Source organism: Heterodontus francisci, unplaced genomic scaffold (assembly GCF_036365525.1).
Source record: "Heterodontus francisci isolate sHetFra1 unplaced genomic scaffold, sHetFra1.hap1 HAP1_SCAFFOLD_51_1, whole genome shotgun sequence".
In the NCBI taxonomy this organism is placed as follows: domain Eukaryota; kingdom Metazoa; phylum Chordata; class Chondrichthyes; order Heterodontiformes; family Heterodontidae; genus Heterodontus; species Heterodontus francisci.
Window position 1 is genome coordinate 346,823 of NW_027141937.1, and position 18,667 is coordinate 365,489.

At 49.5% G+C, this 18,667-nt stretch overlaps 2 non-coding genes across 2 annotated transcripts; both read left to right on the top strand.

Moving 5' to 3' along the window:
* The first annotated feature begins 397 nt into the window (after positions 1–397).
* Positions 398–480, top strand: trnal-uaa (transfer RNA leucine (anticodon UAA)). The gene has a single exon. It is a non-coding gene; the product is annotated as a tRNA-Leu (tRNA).
* A 3,665-nt stretch (positions 481–4,145) lies between these two features.
* On the top strand, positions 4,146–4,228 carry trnal-cag (transfer RNA leucine (anticodon CAG)). The gene has a single exon. It is a non-coding gene; the product is annotated as a tRNA-Leu (tRNA).
* The last annotated feature ends 14,439 nt before the right edge of the window (positions 4,229–18,667 follow it).

Genomic DNA, 18,667 nt, shown 5'->3' on the forward strand with positions numbered 1-18,667 from the left:
TGAATGTTGCCCAGGTCTTGCTGCTTCTGGACACGGACTCCTTCAGTATCCGAGATGTCCCGAATTTGTCCTTTTATGAAACCTTGGTCAGGACTCACTTGGAATATTGTATCCAGTCTTGGTCTCCTCACATGATGGGTGATATTGAGGCTTTGGAAAGGGTACAGAGGAGAGACATTCGACGAATTCCCAGAATAAGACATCTTGGTTATCAAGTTAGACTAAAAGAGTTGGGACCCTACACCTTAGAGAAACCTAGACTGAGGGGTGATCCGATTGAGGTTCATAAATAATGAAGGGTCCAATTTAGCATGGGAGAGGAGTCACAACTTGATATTGTCAAAGGCCAGATGGCACCCGGATCACATTAAATATCATTTTCAATGGTAGTTAAAGTACCAGGATGGCCGAGTGGTTAAGGCGTTGGACTTAAGATCCAATAGACATGTGTCTGTGTGGGTTCAAACCCCACTCCTGGTATCTGTGCTAACAAAATGTTACTTATTCTGTCCCTGACTTTTGCCTTGCACCATCATCTCTTCTGTCATTGAATCACTCTTGCCTTCCAACTGATCACAGCTTCCTATTATTTGATCTGCCCCAGCACTGTTCCTTGGCTCTGCGCTTGCGTATAAACTGGTAAATCTTTAACTTAATCTCCTCTGTACCCTGACAATGATCTTCTCATCCTTCCTGGATTGTGGTTCCTCACAGGATCTGCTGCCTCTCCGACTCCCCTCCAGGTAACTGAAGGCCCTGAGCCTTGGTCTCGCTTTATACGCTAGCTGGTAGTTGATTCCTTGCAGGTCTGCCACCGCTCAGGAGAAGCTCAAGACCCATATCAAGCAAAGTATCAAGATGAATGTTAACAAAGGCTCCCTGGTGCAGAGCAAGGGACAGGGAGCCTCCGGCTCCTTCAAAATCAGCAAGAAGGAAAACCCAGGGAAAAGTGGGAAAGAAGGTGAAGAAACCAGCAGACAAGAAAGTGACAACAAAGAAAGTAACAGCCAAGAAAATGAGCAGCAAGGCGGCGGCAACGCCAAATAAGGTGGTGAAGAAAGCAGCGCTTCAGAAAAAGTCTCCTGCGAAGAAGGTCAAAAAAGGCAAGAGTGCGGCGGGCGGAAAGGCGCTGAAGAAAGTGCAGACATGGAAGAGCAAGGTCAAGCCGAAAGCAGCGAAGGCTCAGAAAGCAGGGTCTGGAAAGAAGTGAAAGAGCGCGGGAAACTTGTAAACATCTGACCACAAAGGCTCTTCTCAGAGCCACCCACATCTCTCAGGAAAGAGCTGATCCCCTGATCAAATGATCCCTGTCCCGGCCCCGCCTGCAGATTCCACATGGAAATGATTTGGAGTAAATCCAGGATCCCTGGTGACTCGCTGACATCCCCTCCACCCAGCCCTTTCCCCACTCTCTGTAATAAAACCGTAATATCCGGCCCTCACTCTGACTGGAGATGTGTTCGGTGCAGTCTCAGTTCACAAATTCAGGGGGAGAGTTTGTAAGACAGTAACACTGGCGGAGAAACCCCACCTCACAACTCAAACCCCAACACATGAGTTTCTCCAATTCAGCTGGAGTCGGGTGACAACAGGAGCTGGGATAGGCTGTGATCGGGAATGTTAGGAATGGATTAGTTCAGGGAGGAATGTACCTGGAATCTCCGAATATAATAGTTCCTTATTTCCCCAGATGACACATTCTGCAGTGAGAGTGAAAAGTCTCTTCACTGCTTCACATTTACTAATTGTTTGGTTCGAGATGAATAATGAGTCAGAGAGCAATGACAGGATCTGAAGCTTCTCTCACACCAGCCCTTGAATGACTCAGTGTGAAGTGTCCAATGTGTGAAGCTGCTGCCAGGGTTTGTCAATCTGAACAGTTTCAGCTCAGTTACTGGGGGCCTGGAATCCCCGCAGTTTGACTCTGTCTCTGATTGGTCACCCGCTTCTCAATCCAATTCTTAACCAATAGGAGAATCACATATAAGTAAATCAAAGTTCTCATTGGCTTAGATTTTCCAATTGGAAAAAGCCTGGCAATTCCAGAGCAGGAAGGAATTGAAGTGATGGAAAATTTCAATTTTCAGGCAACAATTTTAGAATCTCTCATTTTATGTTCTGTTTTACTGTATTTACCGTCACAAAATCCTGACGCGATTTTAGGAATCGTTTTCATTTGTCAATCTGTTAACTGTAAGCGGCGGGAGGAAGGTCCGGTTCAGCAATTTAAAACGGGACAAATATCAGCTTCCTCTCTGTAAAAGGAACAAATTAGCGACTAACCGCTTCTCACAGGCTTCTCGGGGACTGACAGAAACGAGCGGTTTCTGATCTTTTCTCCTGAAAGAGGCGGATAATGCTACAGGGAGCAATGAACTGCCCTTCACTTTCTGGCTGCTAATACACCCCTGACTTTAAACAGTTCAAACAGCGACTGATGCTTCTGCCGGAAAATGAGCAGATTCACCAGAATGATCCCGGTCCATCATGGCCAAAGACATCCAGCTGGCCCGCCGCATCCGCGGGGAACGCACCTAAAATCCAGCTTCAGTAACAAGTGTAACAAGGGCTCTTTTCAGAGCCACCAAATCAGCAAAGGAAAGAGCTGCCATCTCTGTTCATCATCAAACCCATTAGATTGGAGGGGCGGTCACATGGTTTCTGTTTTGTCACATCACTTTCCCGAAAGGCCTGTCGGACTGAGAGCTGATCTGGAATTTAGAAAGCAGCATTACCGGAGACTCATTGCTGCTCAGCACAATCTCAACCCCGCTCCTGGGATCCGTTAGCTGGCATTTGGGGAAAAGAAATGGATCCCAGTTTTATTTGGAAGGCATTAATGGAGCCGGGTCCATTCACATGAGGGTTATTTACAAACGTTACCCAATGTTTACTTAAACTAATATTTGAATCCATTGGAGATCAGTACACAGGATATGTAAGGCAGCTCGGTCACTCTGACTGAAACCGCCAGTTCCCCGGCGCTGCAGACCCTGACACTGCGGGGAGAGAATCCCCGACTCTATCCCGCCGCCGGGGGAAACAGACAGCTCTGTGTCCGGAGAATAGGGAGGGCCAGGGGGAAGGCACATCTGAAAGCGCTGCAATGGACTCAGCTCCTGTGTGTGAACAACTCTCACTGATTCCATCCTCTGGGAACAGTGCGGTCGAAACAGATCAGGTTAGGAGAGAAACACACAGCCCGAGAATGGCCTCTTTCTTCCTGCATTTACTCTGTTCTGGGAGCAGATTCTCATTGAGAAGCGGTGCTCAGATCACCAGAGAGAAAAAAAAAACACAATTCAAACTGTCTAAATGAAAAACAGAGAATTAACCCGGACACTTCCATTATTAAATGAATTCATCAGCTCCGAACCAGTTCCCGTTAAGTTACCGGGATAATCTCGGGATTTATCAAATCGAAGGCAGCGGGATTTATTAAATTGTTGATTCTGACACCCTGTAGTTCACTTCTTCACTTAACTGGAGGGGGAGATGTGTGAGCAGAGAAACAGAGCGAAATCCAGAGAGGGAACTGAAAACACACCTGCACAGATGTGAAACAGGTCAATCCACTGTTACAAAAACTCCATCACTGATTCCCTCCTGACAGTAACCAGTCCTTTCACAGAGACTGTGGGTGGCTCTGAAAAGAGCCTTTGGTTTATTAGATGACATTTTGGCCGCTTTACTTTTTCTGGGAGCTCTGAGCGCTGGTTTTCTTGGGCAGCAGCACGGCCTGGATATCAGGCAGCACCCCGCCCTGAGTGATAGTCACCCCTCCCAGCAGCTTGTTGAGCTCCTCGTCGTTGCGGACGGCCAGTTGCAGGTGTCTGGGGATGATGCGGCTCTTCTTGTCCCGGGCCGCATTGCCAGCCAGCTCGAGGATTTCAGCGGTCAGATACTCGAGCACAGCAGCCAGATAGACCGGGGCTCCGGCACCCACACGCTCAGCATAGTTACCCTTTCTCAGGAGCCTGTGAACACGGCCCACTGGGAACTGCAGGCCAGCCCGGGAGGAGCGAGACTTGGCCTTGGCCCGAGCTTTCCCGCCGGTCTTTCCTCTTCCAGACATTTCCACAATCTCACAAATACTTTCACAAAGAATGAATAATTTCCTTCGCATTGCTAGCACATCGCAGGCAGTTAGGATGGCTGAGCTGTCTAAGGCGCTGCGCTCAGGTCGCAGTTTCCATTGGAGGCGTGGGTTCGAATCCCACTTCTGACAAGTTATGTTTTGACTGAACTGGAGGCGTTTGGGAGCAGCGGTGAAGAGCAAAGAGAAAGCAGGAAAGAACATGGACAAGCAAAATAACAATGGACCCAAAGATGTTGCATCAAAACATTCGAGTAAGAGGCAACTTAGCAAACAGCAGGGCACAGAAAAGATCAAAAATGTAACCTTTGTATCGGGGTGCCAATATCCTTAATGAATACTTTACTGTTTTCCCGAATGAGAGGGTGATGCAGATATTGTTATTAAGGAGGAGGAGTGTGAAGTATTGGACGTGATAACTTAAGGAGAGAGGAAGTATAAATGGGATGAGCATCCTTGAATGTGGATAAATCATCAGGACCAGATGAAATGTACCCCAGGTTGTTGAAAGAAGCCAGGGAAGAAATAGTGGAAGGTCTGACCATCATTTTCCAATCCCTCACTGGATACAGGTGTGGTGCCAGAGGATTGGAGGTCTTGTTACGTTGCAATGAAAGCAAAATACGAGGCAGATCAAGCATGGCTGATCCTTTATTTGCCACCAAGATCCAGAAGAAACTCGTCGATTTCTTCTGGGGCAAGAGGAAACACTGGGTCTCTGCCGCGGTCCTGAGTCTCCCGATCGAGGAGGGCGGTCAGTCGCTGGTGTGCGTCCGCACCCAGGCTGCGACTCTCCGCCTTCGGACCCTGCAGAGATACCTGCACGTCGAGCGTCCTCCCAGATGGTGTGCGTTGGCGACGTATTTTTTCCGCCAGTGTCACTGCCTTCAAGACTACACGCAGCTCCCGGTGGAGTCCGTTAGCCGCGTCTCTCTGAGGGAGTTGCCTGTCTTTTACCGGGATCTTTTCCGAGTCTGGAACATGGTCGCCTCCAGTCAGGGCGCTCCCCCGCCGGCGGAGGAGAGTGCCTCGGCTGTCCGGGCGGCCAACTCCGGGGACGGTCCGGCGGGCGGGGGAGTAGCCGAAACCCCCGGGACGTCCCTCACTGCAGGTGGCGAGGGGGCTCGGGAGTGCGGAGTGATCCCGGCCGAGCTGACCCCCGCTCGGCCGGAACTGCTCATCGGACCCAGGCCCCGAAACCCTCCTCGGGAGCCGGTCCCGCACAACCCGAGCCGCCTCTCGGAAATGCCCTCCGTGCCATTCCAATCGGCGCGGAGGGGTTTCCTGTACGGGCTGCTCCTGCACACTCTCCACTTCCTCGCTCTCGTCAGCCGGCCGGACACGCCCTGGCGGTCCGCGTTGCCATCTGGCGGCGAGGGGAAACCCCAATGGAGGTCTCTCTCCGCGGGAGTCTTCCCCCTTTACATCGGGGACCAGGGGTGGAGGGTGCTGCACAGAGCAGTCCCGTGCAATAGGCTTTTAAGTAGGTTCACGGACTCCCAGGCCACCTGTACTTGCTGCGGCCTGGACGAGTCCGTGTTCCACATTTGTACGGAGTGTGCGAGGTTGCAGCCCCTCTTTGAGTATCTGAAGGGGCTGCTCCTCAAATTCTGGCTGCACTTCAGTCCCACGCTCCTGATCTTTGGGCACCCGGTGCGGAGGGGCTTGGGCCGGGAGGAGGATCTCCTCGTCGGTCTACTCCTGGGCCTGGCCAAGGTGGCAATTCACAGGTCCAGGTTGCGGGCCGTCGGGAGGTCCGTCCTCCCCGATTGCCTGCCCCTCTTCCGCGGTGACGTTCGCGCCCGGGTGTACCTGGAAAAGGAGCATGCGTTGTCTGCCGGTACGCTTGAGGCCTTCCGCGACCGGTGGGCACCGCAGGGACTGGAGTGCATTGTCAACGCCGAGAATGGCATTTTAATTTGAGTTTTTTGTTTATTTATCTGGTTTTAATAAAGTTATTTTAAAAATATAAGTGTGTATGTAATGGGGGCCTGAGGAATAAAGGCCCCCTCGACATATAAAATATATATAAAGAAAAAAAAATGGCCGATCCTTTCGAGTAGAGAAACAGGGCTGAATTCCCTGAACCAGTGCGACAGCTTTCCGAATAGAAGGAGCCTATACACACCTGATGGGTTCCACTTAAACAGAAGAGCTGGAGGTGTTGACGGTCAGAACAGATAAAATGTGGAGGAGTGTTTGAAGCAGATGCTGTGTGGTTACTGTAGTTGTACTATGGAGTTATTTCAAGGAGGTGATTCTGAATGTAATGGATCAACGTGGACCCGTCCAAGGCAAAGGTTCTAAGCTTCCCTGTGGTTCAGCCTGGTTGAATGGAACTGAAGCAAACAAATCATCCAGAAGTGGAAAAGAAATATAAGGCCATGAAAGCACAGAATTCAGATGGATGCAATACCAGACGGTATGGCAAGAGTGTAAAACAGCAACAGACTGGTGAATAAAACTTTCCCATTGAATAAGACAAGAGAAGAGAAGGGTAATAATAGTGTCAGAGGTGAGTTGTGACACTATTCACATTCCACCTTGATCTGAATAGGACTGTTGAAGGGAGTGATAGAGAAGAATAGAGGAGAAATTAAAAGAAAGGAGAAACAAACAAAAGGTCTTTTGATTTTAGAATGCTTGTTTTTGGAAATGACAGACTGTAAAGTGTGTGTGTCAGAAGATATAGAGTGAAGTTGGGTATGACAAGATCACAGGAACGTTGTGCCCTGAGACAAGGTGTATGTTGACAGGAAAGCTGCTTTCTTTTGCACAATATGTATTTTATTCATATAATTTGTGCAATTACATTGCAAAGCAGTTCAAATTTAATATTACATAAGGTACAATAAAGATCAGTTTCCTTCAATAATGTACATGATGTATCTCACAATCCCTGCCTGCACAGGTTATATTTACAGTATTTACATTACACATCAAACATTCTCTGGTGCAAACAGTCCGAGGGGTTTTACACGGGTTCCAGCCCCTCACAGTACTATGGCCTACTAGGGCCTCAGACTGCAGCCTTTCCCCATTGAGTCTCCATGGTGGCTTCCCCAAGCTTTAATGCCGTCCCACAGCACATAGTCTTGGACGTTGCAATGTGCCAGTCTGCAACACTCGGTCATGGACAGCTCTTTGCACTGGAATACCTGTCCCACGGCCGGGCTCGTTCTCAATAGAGATCATTTCAAATGAACATTTCCTAAATCCGTGCTGTCTCTCTCACAATAAAGAGAACAGGATGTCTAGCAGATTCAGTGTGAGACAATAACACTGCCGGGTAAAGGCCGCTTTCCAACTCCAATCTTAACACAGAAGATTCCCCAAACAGCTGCAGTAAGGTGTTTGTAAACTGCTGGAAGCGGATGTGTGTGGAAATGGTGATGTTACTGAGGAGGTTTCTTAGTATAGAATGGACTGTGTTTAGGTGGGAATATTACTGAGTGTTAATTGCATCGGGACCATATTTAAAAGCTCCGGCTTTCTGGAAAGCATTGACTATGAAGGCCGAGTCTGGAAGGGTTTGTGTGGAGTGCTGGGTTTCGGTTCGACTTTAAATAAAGGGTTTGAAATTGGCAGCCCAGAGGAAACTGGAGATGGAGCTGAAAGATGAGGGGCCGTTCTCTCTCTGTCTGTCACTCTGGGTGTCTCCTCCATCTAGCTCTCTGTTTAATCTTCACTCTTGTCTCCTCCCCTCCCTGCTCTCACTCTGCCTTTCTCAGCCAGGTCCGGGTTACCTGTATAAAAAGGAGCCTGACAGAATCAGTCTCTTTCATTGTGCACTGATTTGAGGCAAGAATCAACATGTCTGCCAGTAAACAAGAGGATGCTCCAGGCTGGCAGCATGTTAGAATCCATGAGGAAAGGCATCATCACCCTCATCGACAAGCGGAAGGGGGAGAGGACAGAAATCAGAAATTGGTGGCCCAATTTCTGCTTAATGCTGACGACAAGATTCTGTCAAAAGACATAGCCAGTCGATTCAAGTCTGCTCTGGAGTTGGTGATTCACCCTGATCTGACCTATACTGTACCAGGCAGGACAATCTCTGATAGCTTTGCGCTACTCAGGGATATGATCACCTATGTATGGGACAGGAGGGTGGACACCTGCCTCATCAGCCTGGACCAGGAGAAGGCTTTTGACAGGATATCGCACACTTACATGATGGATGTGCATTCCAAAATGGGGTTTGGGGAGGGAATCTGCAATTGGATCAAACTACTCTACACACACATCAGTAGTGCAGTCTCAATCAATGGGTGGGAATCAGAAAGTTTCCCGATCCAATCTGGAGTCAGACAGGGCTGTCCTCTCTCCCCTGTCTTGTTTATTTGCAGTATTGAACCCTTTGCTGAGTCTATTAGGAAGAATGCGAGCATAAGAGGGGTGACAATCCCAGGCAGCGGAGGCACTCAGGTTAAAACCTCCCTGTACATGGATGACGTCGCCATTTTATGCTCGGATCCACTGTCTGTGCGCAGACTGATGAGCATCTGCGACCAGCTCGAACTGGCCTCGGGAGCCAATGTTAAACACGGCAAGAGCGAGGCCATGTTCTTTGCGAACTTGGCTGACCGATCCTTTGTCCCCTTCACCGTTAGGTCAGACTACCTGAAGGTGCTGGGGATATGGTTTGGAAGGGCTGGGACGTGCACCAAAACCTGGAAGGAGCGAGTAGCCAGGGTACAACATAAGCTGAGCATGTGGGAGCAGCGATCTCTCTCCATTATGGGTAAGAACCTGGTCATCAGGTGCGAGGCGCTCACATTGCTGTACGTGATGCAGGTCTGGCCCATACCGCATTCCTGCGCTGTGGCGATCAGCTGAGCCATTTTCCGCTTCATCTGGGGATCCAAAATGGTCCGAGTCCGGAGGGACACGATGTTCAAACCTCTGGATAAGGGCGGGAAAAATGTACCCAACGTCGCCCTCATCCTTATGGCTACCTTTGTGTGCGGCTGCATCAAGCTGTGTGTAGATTCCCAGTTTGCAAACTTCAAGTGTCACTACGTGCTGAGGTTCTATCTGTCCCCGGTGTTGCAAAGGATGGGCCTGGTCATATTGCCACGGAATGCTCCATCCAGTTGGACTGTGCCATACTGCCTATCCTTCATGGAAAAGTTTCTGTGGAAAAACACCTTTGACCACCAATCCATCAGGCAGTGGTCTGCACGGAATATCCTCAAGGCCCTACGGGAAAAGGAGATGGTGGATCCCGTCGGATGGTCCCCTGAGCAGAAGTCCAAAGTCATTTGGCAGAATGCCTCATCACCAGAACTTGCAAACAAGCACCAAGATGTAGCCTGGCTGATGGTGAGAAGAGCCCTCCCCGTCAGATCCTTCCTGCACACCCGAAGTCTCACCCCATCCACACGCGGCCCTCGAGGTGGCTGTGGTGGAAAAGAGACGTTGCCCACCCCTTTCTGGAATGTGTCTTTGCAAAGCAGGTGTGGAAGAGATGCAGTGGTTTTTGTCGAGGTTCATCCCAAGCAGCTCTGTAGCACAGGAGTCTGTGCTCTACGGGCTGTTCCCAGGGACGCACACCGAGATAAACATCAACTGTTGCTGGAGGACTATCAATTCGTTGAAAGACGCTCTTTGGTCTGCCCGAAACTTGCTGGTCTTCCAGCACAAAGAGTTGTCCATGATCGAATGTTGCAGACTGACACATCCAAGGTCCAGGACTACGTGCTGAGGGACGCACTAAAGCTTGGGGCAGCCGCAGCAAAGGCTCAATGGGGAAAGACAACTGTGTAAGGTCCCCCCACCAAGCTGAACTGAGTGGCTCGATCCATGGGAAACCCCTCGAACTGTTGCCAGAAAATATTTGTTTGCTGTAAAATGTACATGGCATGACAATGAAATGGAAGGGTTGTGAGGCAACTCACTCCTGTATTGAAGGAAACTGATCTCCTTTGCACTCTTTGCATTGTTTGACTTGATGCTTTTTGGAACTGTTTTGTAATGTATTTTTTTTTTTTACAGATTTTTATGAATAAAGTATATTTTGGAAGTTAATAAAAGAAAGTCTGGCAGAGGTAAAGGAGGGAAAGGACTGGGCAAAGGCGGAGCAAAGCGACACCGCAAAGTGCTTCCTGATAATATCCAGGGCATCACCAAACCAGCAATCCGCCGCCTGGCTCGCCGTGGCGGGGTCAAGCGGATCTCGGGTTTGATCGATGAGGAGACTCGCGGGGTGTTGAAGGTTTTCCTGGAGAATGTGATCAGGGATGCGGTCACCTACACTGAGCACGCCAAGCACAAGACGGTCACTGCCATGGATGTGGTGTACGCTCTGAAACGGCAGGGCCGCACTCTCTACGGATTCAGCGGCTGAACAACTCGACCCTTTCCAGCAAACACAACAAAGGCTCTTCTAAGAGCCACCCACCGCCTCACAGAGAGAGCAGTGACCTGGAAACGGGAGCTGGGATAGGCTGTTTAGAACTGTCTGGAATAAATCTGTGCTGTGTTCGAGATACAAAACTAGAATCCCCAAATTTGTCATTTCATTTGCAGCAAGGATGTGCAGTGGATTTGATTTTCTAAACGGGCTGTGCGAACAGTGCCCAAGACTCTACAGTTAGTTATTTCCCCAGTCGACACATACCCTCAGTGAAAAGCCACATCACTCCTCCAGAATCACTCATTGTTTTCATAGAATTTCAAAATCAGTTCGCTGCAATGAGGGAATCCGGGAGTTTTGCAGCAGCCGTTGAATCGGTCACTGGAACCAGACCCACTTGTGCTGTTATTTCTCCCGAGACGGTGTTTCCTGCACTGAAACTGACAGTGTTTGTGAAACTGATCAGTTTCAGCTCAATCATTCAGGGACCTGGAATTCCCGCAGTTTGAGCCCGCGCTCTCCAGAGCCCACTTCTGATTGGTCACCCTCTTCCCATTCGCATGTCTTAACCAATTGCCGAGCCTCGAATTAGAAAATACAGCAAATCATTGGCTTAAAATGTCGTCCTGGCAGAAAGGTTGAATTCAAAAAAGCCGCCAATTTCAGTGTTGGGCAGAATCGAATGACTCAATGAATCTGAATAACGAATTGGCAGCAAATTTTATACTTTCCCCGATTTTCCTTTCCATCGATTGGGGTGCTAATTCACTCGGGTGCGTTTGCTAATACTAACTGTAATCCTCAGATCCATTTAACATTTCAGTAATCCTATTAAATACAAAAGGAATTTTATGATTGAATTTCCATTGGAAGATAGTGAATTAGCACCCCGATCGATGGAAAGGAAAATCGGGCAGAGGATAAAATGTGCTGCCAATTCGTTATTGTGATTTGTTTTTCTAACTGACCAGGACTGACTTCACCCGAACGCAGCTACTAGCTCCCACCTCACTGACCACTCTCCCCCCTCTGCAACTCGCTTTCTCCCCCATCCCTACTGGCGAAATTCCGCACTCTGGCTGTTCGCTCTCCGCACCCCCACCCCCCACCCTATCCCAGCCCAGCCCACAGCTGCTAGCTCTGGCCGTGACACTCACTCCCACATTTCTTCACCAGGCGCCACCTGTAGAAGCAGGAGTGCCGCAAGGAGTGACGGGGCGACGTAGGAGTGAGTGGCTGAGAGGAGGGAAGCGGCACGGCCTGGAGCGAGTGGCCAGACAGTGGGGTGGTGCGAAGCGAGGAACAACTGGCCAGGGGAGTGGGGGGGTGGGGGAGCAGCGAGGTCTAGAGCGAGTGGCTGGGGGGGGGGGAATCGTCGAGGCCTGGAGTGAGTTGCCGAGGGGGGAGAGCTACAGCTTCAAAATCTCCCATTCAGCCACTTCCTCCAGCCAAGTGGTGGGGGGATGGGGTGGCTAGATACCCAATGACGCTTTATCACGCATGCACGAAGATGGATTTGTTGCGGAAATGTGATGATGTTGGCGCTGCAAAATGACATCATCCCGTGCACGCGCCTCTCAATCCTGGCAAGATGTCAAAAATCACTGTGATTTTTTGGTCTTTTCAGTGCACTCCTCTTTCTTTAGTTGCCTCTTTCTCGAATGTATTGAAGAAACATCTTTGGGTCCATTTTCATTTTACTTGCCAATATTCTTCCATGTTCTCCCTTCACCGCTGCTCCCAAATCCCTCCAGTTCAGTCAAAACACAATTTCGCAGAATTGGGATTTGAACACACGCCTCCAGAAAACACTACGACCTGAACACAGCCCCTGAGACCATTCGGATATCCTAACTGCTTCATGTTTATGACAAAAGCTGAGAAATTATCCATTCTTTGTGAAAGTATTTGTGAGATTGTGGAAATGTCTGGAAGAGGAAAGACCGGCAGGAAAGCTCGGTCCAAGGCCAAGTCTCGCTCCTCCCGGGCTGGACTGCAGTTCCTGGTGGGCCATGATCACAGGCTCCTGAGAAAGGGTAACTATGCTGAGCGTGTGGTTGCCGGAGCCCCGGTCTATCTGGCTGCTGTGCTCGAGTATCTGACCGCTGAAATCCTCGAGCTGGCTTGTAACGTGGCCCGGGACAACAAGAAGAGCCGCATCATCCCCAGACACCTGCAGCTGGCCGTCCGCAACAACGAGGAGCTCATCAAGCTGCTGGGCAACGTGACCATCGCTCAGGGCGGGGTGCTGCCCAATATCCAGGCCTTGCTGCTGCCCAAGAAAACCAGCGCTCAGAGCTCCCAGAAAAAGTAAAGCAGCCGAAATGACATCTAATAAACCAAAGGCTCTTTCCAGAGCCACCCACAGTCTCTGTGAAAGGGCTGGTTACTATCAGGAGGGAGTCAGTGATGGAGTTATTTTAACAGTGGATTGACCTGTTGCACATCTGTCCAGCTGTGTTTTTTAATTTGCTCTGTTTTTCTGCTCACACATCTCCCCCTCTAGTTAAGTGAAGAACTGAACTGCAGGGTGTAGAATCAACAATTCCCAGGATCGTGGGTGAGATTGTGCTGAGCAGCAATGAGCCTCCAGTAATGCTGCTTTCTAAATTCCAGATCAGCTCTCAGTCCAAAAGGCCTTTCGTATTTTAAATATCACAACAGAGCTGAGCGGGGGTGAGCGCAGCCTCAGCTGCACCGAGTCTCAGGGGCTCTCAGGACCCCAATCAGAGCCGCCAGGCCTGGCGGGCGTGCAGCAAGGACCCAGGGGAGGGAGGGTGCACCATTAAAGTGATGGTGCAGCACCTCCCCCATCCTCGCCGCCACTTCCCGGTTTCTTCTCCCGTTTATCTCAACATTAAGAAGACGCTTTTGCTCTGGACTACACTGGTTATAAAGTAAGACCCAACTTTGTCTCTGAAAGTGATGAATAGCAGCAACAACAGCAGAATCCAACCCCTGCAGTTACATGTGAACTTGCTGATGTTGCAGCAGATTGAATGACTGAGTGAATCCCTTCCCACACACATGGCAGGGGAACGGCCTCTCCCCAGAGTGAGTGTGTTGGTGTTTCAGCAGATCATTACTGCTTTTAAAGCTCTTCTCACAGTCAGGACATTAAAAAGGTCTCTGATCAGTGTGAACAAGTTGATGTTCAGTGAGGTTGGATGACTGAGTGAACCCCTTCCGACACACGGAGCAGGTGAATGATCTCTCCCCAGTGTGAACTCACTGGTGTTTCAGCAGGTTGACTCTGGCTGGGTTCAGTTCGACACTCACTGGTTCCTCTCTCTCTCTTCCCCTGAAGGTGCTGATTCTGACTGTATGTACATGCTCTCTCCCCCTCCGACCCTCCCTGTCCAATGTAGTATCTCCCAGTTTTGGTGATGTGCTCTCCCTGACCTGTCTCCATTTCTCATTCTTATACAGACTTGCCCTGACTGTCACTATTTCATAGAATCATACAGCACAGAAGGAGGCCAATCGGTCTTTTGTGCCTGTGCTGAATCTGTGAAAAAAATGATGCAATTAGTCCAACCCCCTGCCTATTTCCCCATAGTCCTGGAGAAATTCACTTTGAAATATTTGTCCAATTCCTTTATGAAAGTTATAATTGAATCTGTTTCCAGCACCCTGTCAGACAATTAATTCCAAATCCGAATCAGTTACTGGGTAAAAAGATCGCTCCTCACCTCCCCTTGACATTTTTGGCCAACTATCCCAGCTTCACCACCCTGTCCAGAGAACTGAAACCCCTCATCTCTGGGATCATTCTCGTAAATCTCCTCCGAACTGTCTCAAAAGCTTTGATGTCCTTTTTGAAACCTGGTGCCCAGAACTGGACACATTGCTGCAGCTGAGATCGAGCCAGCGCCGCCCACATCCCACGAACGGACGAAAAAACGCTCCCTGCTAAATCCCCAATTCTTATCCATTTAAAGACGCTCCTTGCCCAGTCCCCAAAACTTATTCATTTAGAGATGCTCCCTGCCCAAGCCCCAATTCCTATCCATTTACAGACGTTCTCTGACCAGTTGACCTTGCTGGCGGGCAGTTTCGGGAAGCCTCACAGGGAAAAGCTTCACCACCACCCGCAGGGACACAAACGGGATTGTTCCATCCTATTGTGGCCTGGACGCCCTGCTCCAGCTGTGTGCACCTGCTACGGGCGCGGTCTCCCTGCACTTTGTGAATATTCCGCTCCAGCTGCAGATGGAGCTCAGCCACTGCTGCGCCTGCTCCTTATCAGAGACAAGGCAAATTCTGGAGCGCAGAGCATTCTAGGTACCACAACTGTCATTAATGCCAATCTCTGACATGATAATCAGGTTTTATTTCCTACATTTCATTTCCTGGTATGTTAGTGCGTGTTTTCTTTTGTACCTGTCAGTGCCTGGGAGGAGAGAGTCAGCTTCACTTTGAGCCGTGAATTTCTGGTGTGAGAATGTGGGTTTTTACTCTGTATGTTTCAGTTTTTGGTTTGTGACTGTTTCTGCTATTGCTATGTGAGTTAACTTTGTGGAAAGAGATGCAGTGGTTTTTGTCGATGTTCATCCCAAGCAGCTCTGTAACACAGGAGTCTGTGCTCTCCGGGCTATTCCCAGGGACGCACACCAAGACAAACATCAACTGCTGCTGGAGGACTATCAATTCGGTGAAAGACGCCCTTTGGTCTGCCCGAAACTTGCTGGTCTTCCAGCGAAAAGAGTTGTCCACCACCGAATGTTGCAGACTGGCACATTCCAAGGTCCAGGACTACGTGCTGAGGGACGCACTAAAGCTTGGGGCAGCCGCAGCAAAGGCTCAATGTGGAAAGACCACAGTGTAAGGTTCCCCCACCAAGCTGGACTGAGGGGCTGGATCCATGGGAAACCCCTCGAACTGTATCGTAAATATTCTGAATTGCGGTAAATGTAAAACAATAATTGACTTGACAATTGTGAAACGGAAGGGTTGGGAAGAAACTCATGACAGTATTGAAGGAAACTGATCTCCCTTGCAATGTTTGTATTTTTTGGTGCTGTTTGGAAACTGTTTGGCAATGTGATATTTACAGATTTTTATGAATAAAGTATATTTTGGAAAAAAAAAGTGTTTAGTTTCTGCTTACAAGATACTGTCCAAAGTCATAGCCAGTCGAGTCAAGTCTGCTCTGGAGTTGGTGATTCACCCCGATCAGACCTGTACTGTACCCGGCAGGAAGATCTCTGATAGTCTCGCGCTACTCAGGGATACGATCGCCTACGTACGGGACAGGAGGGTGGACACCTGCCTCATCAGCCTGGACCAGGAGAAGGCTTTTGACAGGATATCGCACATCTACATGATGGACGTGCTTTCCAAAATGGGGTTTGGGGAGGGAATCTGCAATTGGATCCAACTGCTCTCCACAAACATCAGTAGCGCAGTCTCAATCAACGGGTGGGAATCGGAAAGTTTCCCGATCAAATTTGGAGTCAGACAGTGCTGCCCTCTGTCCCCGGTCTTGTTTGTTTGCTGTATTGAACCCTTTGCTGAGTCTATTAGGAAGGATGCGAGCATAAGAGGGGTGACAATCCCAGGCAGCGGAGGCACTCAGGTCAAAACCTCCCTGTACATGGATGACGTCGCCGTTTTCTGCTCGGATCCGCTGTCCGTGCGCAGACTGATGAGCATCTGCGACCAGTTCGAACTGGCCTCGGGAGCCAAAGTTAACCACGGCAAGAGCGAGGCCATGTTCTTTGGCAACTGGGCTGACCGATCCTTTGTCCCCTTCACCGTCAGGTCAGATTACCTGAAGGTGCTGGGGATACGGTTCGGAAGGGCCGGGGCGTGCACCAAAACATGGGAGGAGTGTGTAGCCAAGGTACGACAAAAGTTGGGCATGTGGGGGCAGCGATCTCTCTCCATTGTGGGTAAGAACCTGGTCATCAGGTGCGAGGCGCTCACGTTGTTGCTCTACGTGGCGCAGGTCTGGCGCATACCCCACTCCTGCGCCGTGGCAGTCACCCGAGCCATTTTACGCTTCGTCTGGGGATCTAAAATGGACCGGGTCCGGAGGGACACGATGTTCAAATCTCTGGACAAGGGCGGGAAAAATGTACCCAACGCGGCCCTCATCCTGATGACCACCTTCGTGAGCGGCTGCATCAAGCTGTGGGTAGATCCCCAATACGCAAACTCCAAGTGTCACTACGTGCTGAGGTTCTATCTGTCCCCGGTGTTGCGAAGGATGGGCCTGGTCACATTGCCGCGGAACGCTCCATGCAGTTGGGCGGTGCCGTACCACCTATCCTTCGTGGAGCACTTTCTGCGGGAAAACACCTTTGGCCACCGGTCCATCAGGCAGTGGTCTGCACGGAATGTCCTCAAGGCCCTACGGGAAAAGGAAACGGTGGATCCTGTCGGATGGTTCCCCGAGCAGACCATCAAAGTCATTTGGCGGAATGCCTCATCACCAGAACTTTCAAACAAGCACCAAGACGTAGCTTGGCTGGTGGTGAGAAGGGCCCTCCCCGTCAGATCCTTCATGCACACCCGAAGTCTCGCCCCCTCCGCACATTGCCCCCGCGTTGGCTGTGGTGGGGAAGAGACGGTCGCCCACCTCCTCCTGGAATGTGCCTTTGCAAAGTAGGTGTGGAAAGAGATGCAGTGGTTTTTGTCAAAGTTCATCCCAAGCAGCTCTATCACACAGGAGTCTGTGCTGTCCGGGCTGTTCCCAGGGACGCACACCAAGACAAACATCAGCTGCTGCTGGAGGACTATCAATTCGGTGAAAGACGCCCTTTGGTCTGCCCAAAACCTGCTGGTCTTCCAGCGCAAAGAGTTGTCCACCACCGAATGTTGCAGACTGGCACATTCCAATGTCCAGGACTACGTGCTGAGGGACGCACTAAAGCTTGGGGCAGCCGCAGCAAAGGCTCAATGGGGAAAGACCACAGTGTAAGGTCCCCCCACCAAGCTGGACTGAGGGGCTGGATCCATGGGAAACCCCTCGAACTGTATCGTTGATATTTTCTTTTGCTGTAAATGTAAAACTGTAATTGGCATGACAATAGTGAAATGGAAGGGTTGTGAAGAAACTCATGACAGTATTGAAGGAAACTGATCTCCCTTGCAATGTTTGTATTTTTTGGTGCTGTTTGAAACTGTTTGGCAATGTAATTTTTGCAGATTTTTATGAATAAAGTATATTTTGAAAATTAAAATCAAGTGTTTGCGGCTCAAAGAGTGAGAACAAAGGAATGTAGTGGTAGTAGGGGTCAGTATAGTCAGGTGGATTAACACTGTTCTCTGCAGCAAAGAGCAAGAGTCCAGACGGTTGTGTTGCCTGCCGGTGCCAGGATTCAGGACGTCTGCTCAGGGCTGGAGAGAAACATACAATGGGAGGGGGAGGATCCAGTTGTCGTGGTCCATGTCGGTACCAACGACATAGGCAGGACAAGGATAGAGGTTCTGCATAGTCAGTATGAGGAACTAGGCACCATATTAAGTAGGAGAACCTCAGAGTTAATCATCTCTGGATTATTACCTGAGCCATGTGCAAATTGGCATAGGACAAATAAGATTAGAGAAAGTAATGTGCGGCTGAAAGACTGGTGTGGTAGTAGTGGGTTCTGGTTCGTGGGGCATTGGCACCATTACTGGGGAAAGTGGTGGCTGTTCCGTTGGGACGGTCTACACCTGAACCGTGCTGGTGCCGGTTTTCTCGCGAGCCACATAACTGGGGAAGTAGAGACAGTTTTAAACTGAATAGTGGGGGCAAGGGATCAAGTTTGGGAAGATATGGTGAATCAAGGAGGAGAGGCAAGGCAAGAGAGAAAGGTATAAATATGGGAAATGATAAACAGACTGTGACAGGAACGGACAGAGCATACAAATCTAAGAGTAAATCGACAGATAAGGCTAGAGGTTACAAAAATAATAAAAGGACAAAACTAAATGCTCTGTATCTGAATGCATGGAGCTTTCGAAACAAAACAGATGAACTGAGAGCACAAATAGAATAAATAAGTACGATCTGATAGTCAATACAGAGACATGGCTGCAGGGCGACAGAGATTGGAATGTGAATACTGGAGGTTACATGGCATTTAGGAAGGACAGGAAGCTTGGAAAAGGTGGTGGGGTAACTCTGTTAATTAATGATGGTATTAGCGCAATAGAGAGGGATGACCTGAGTTCAGGAGATCACGATGTAGAAGCAGTTTGAGTTGAGATGAGAAATAATACAG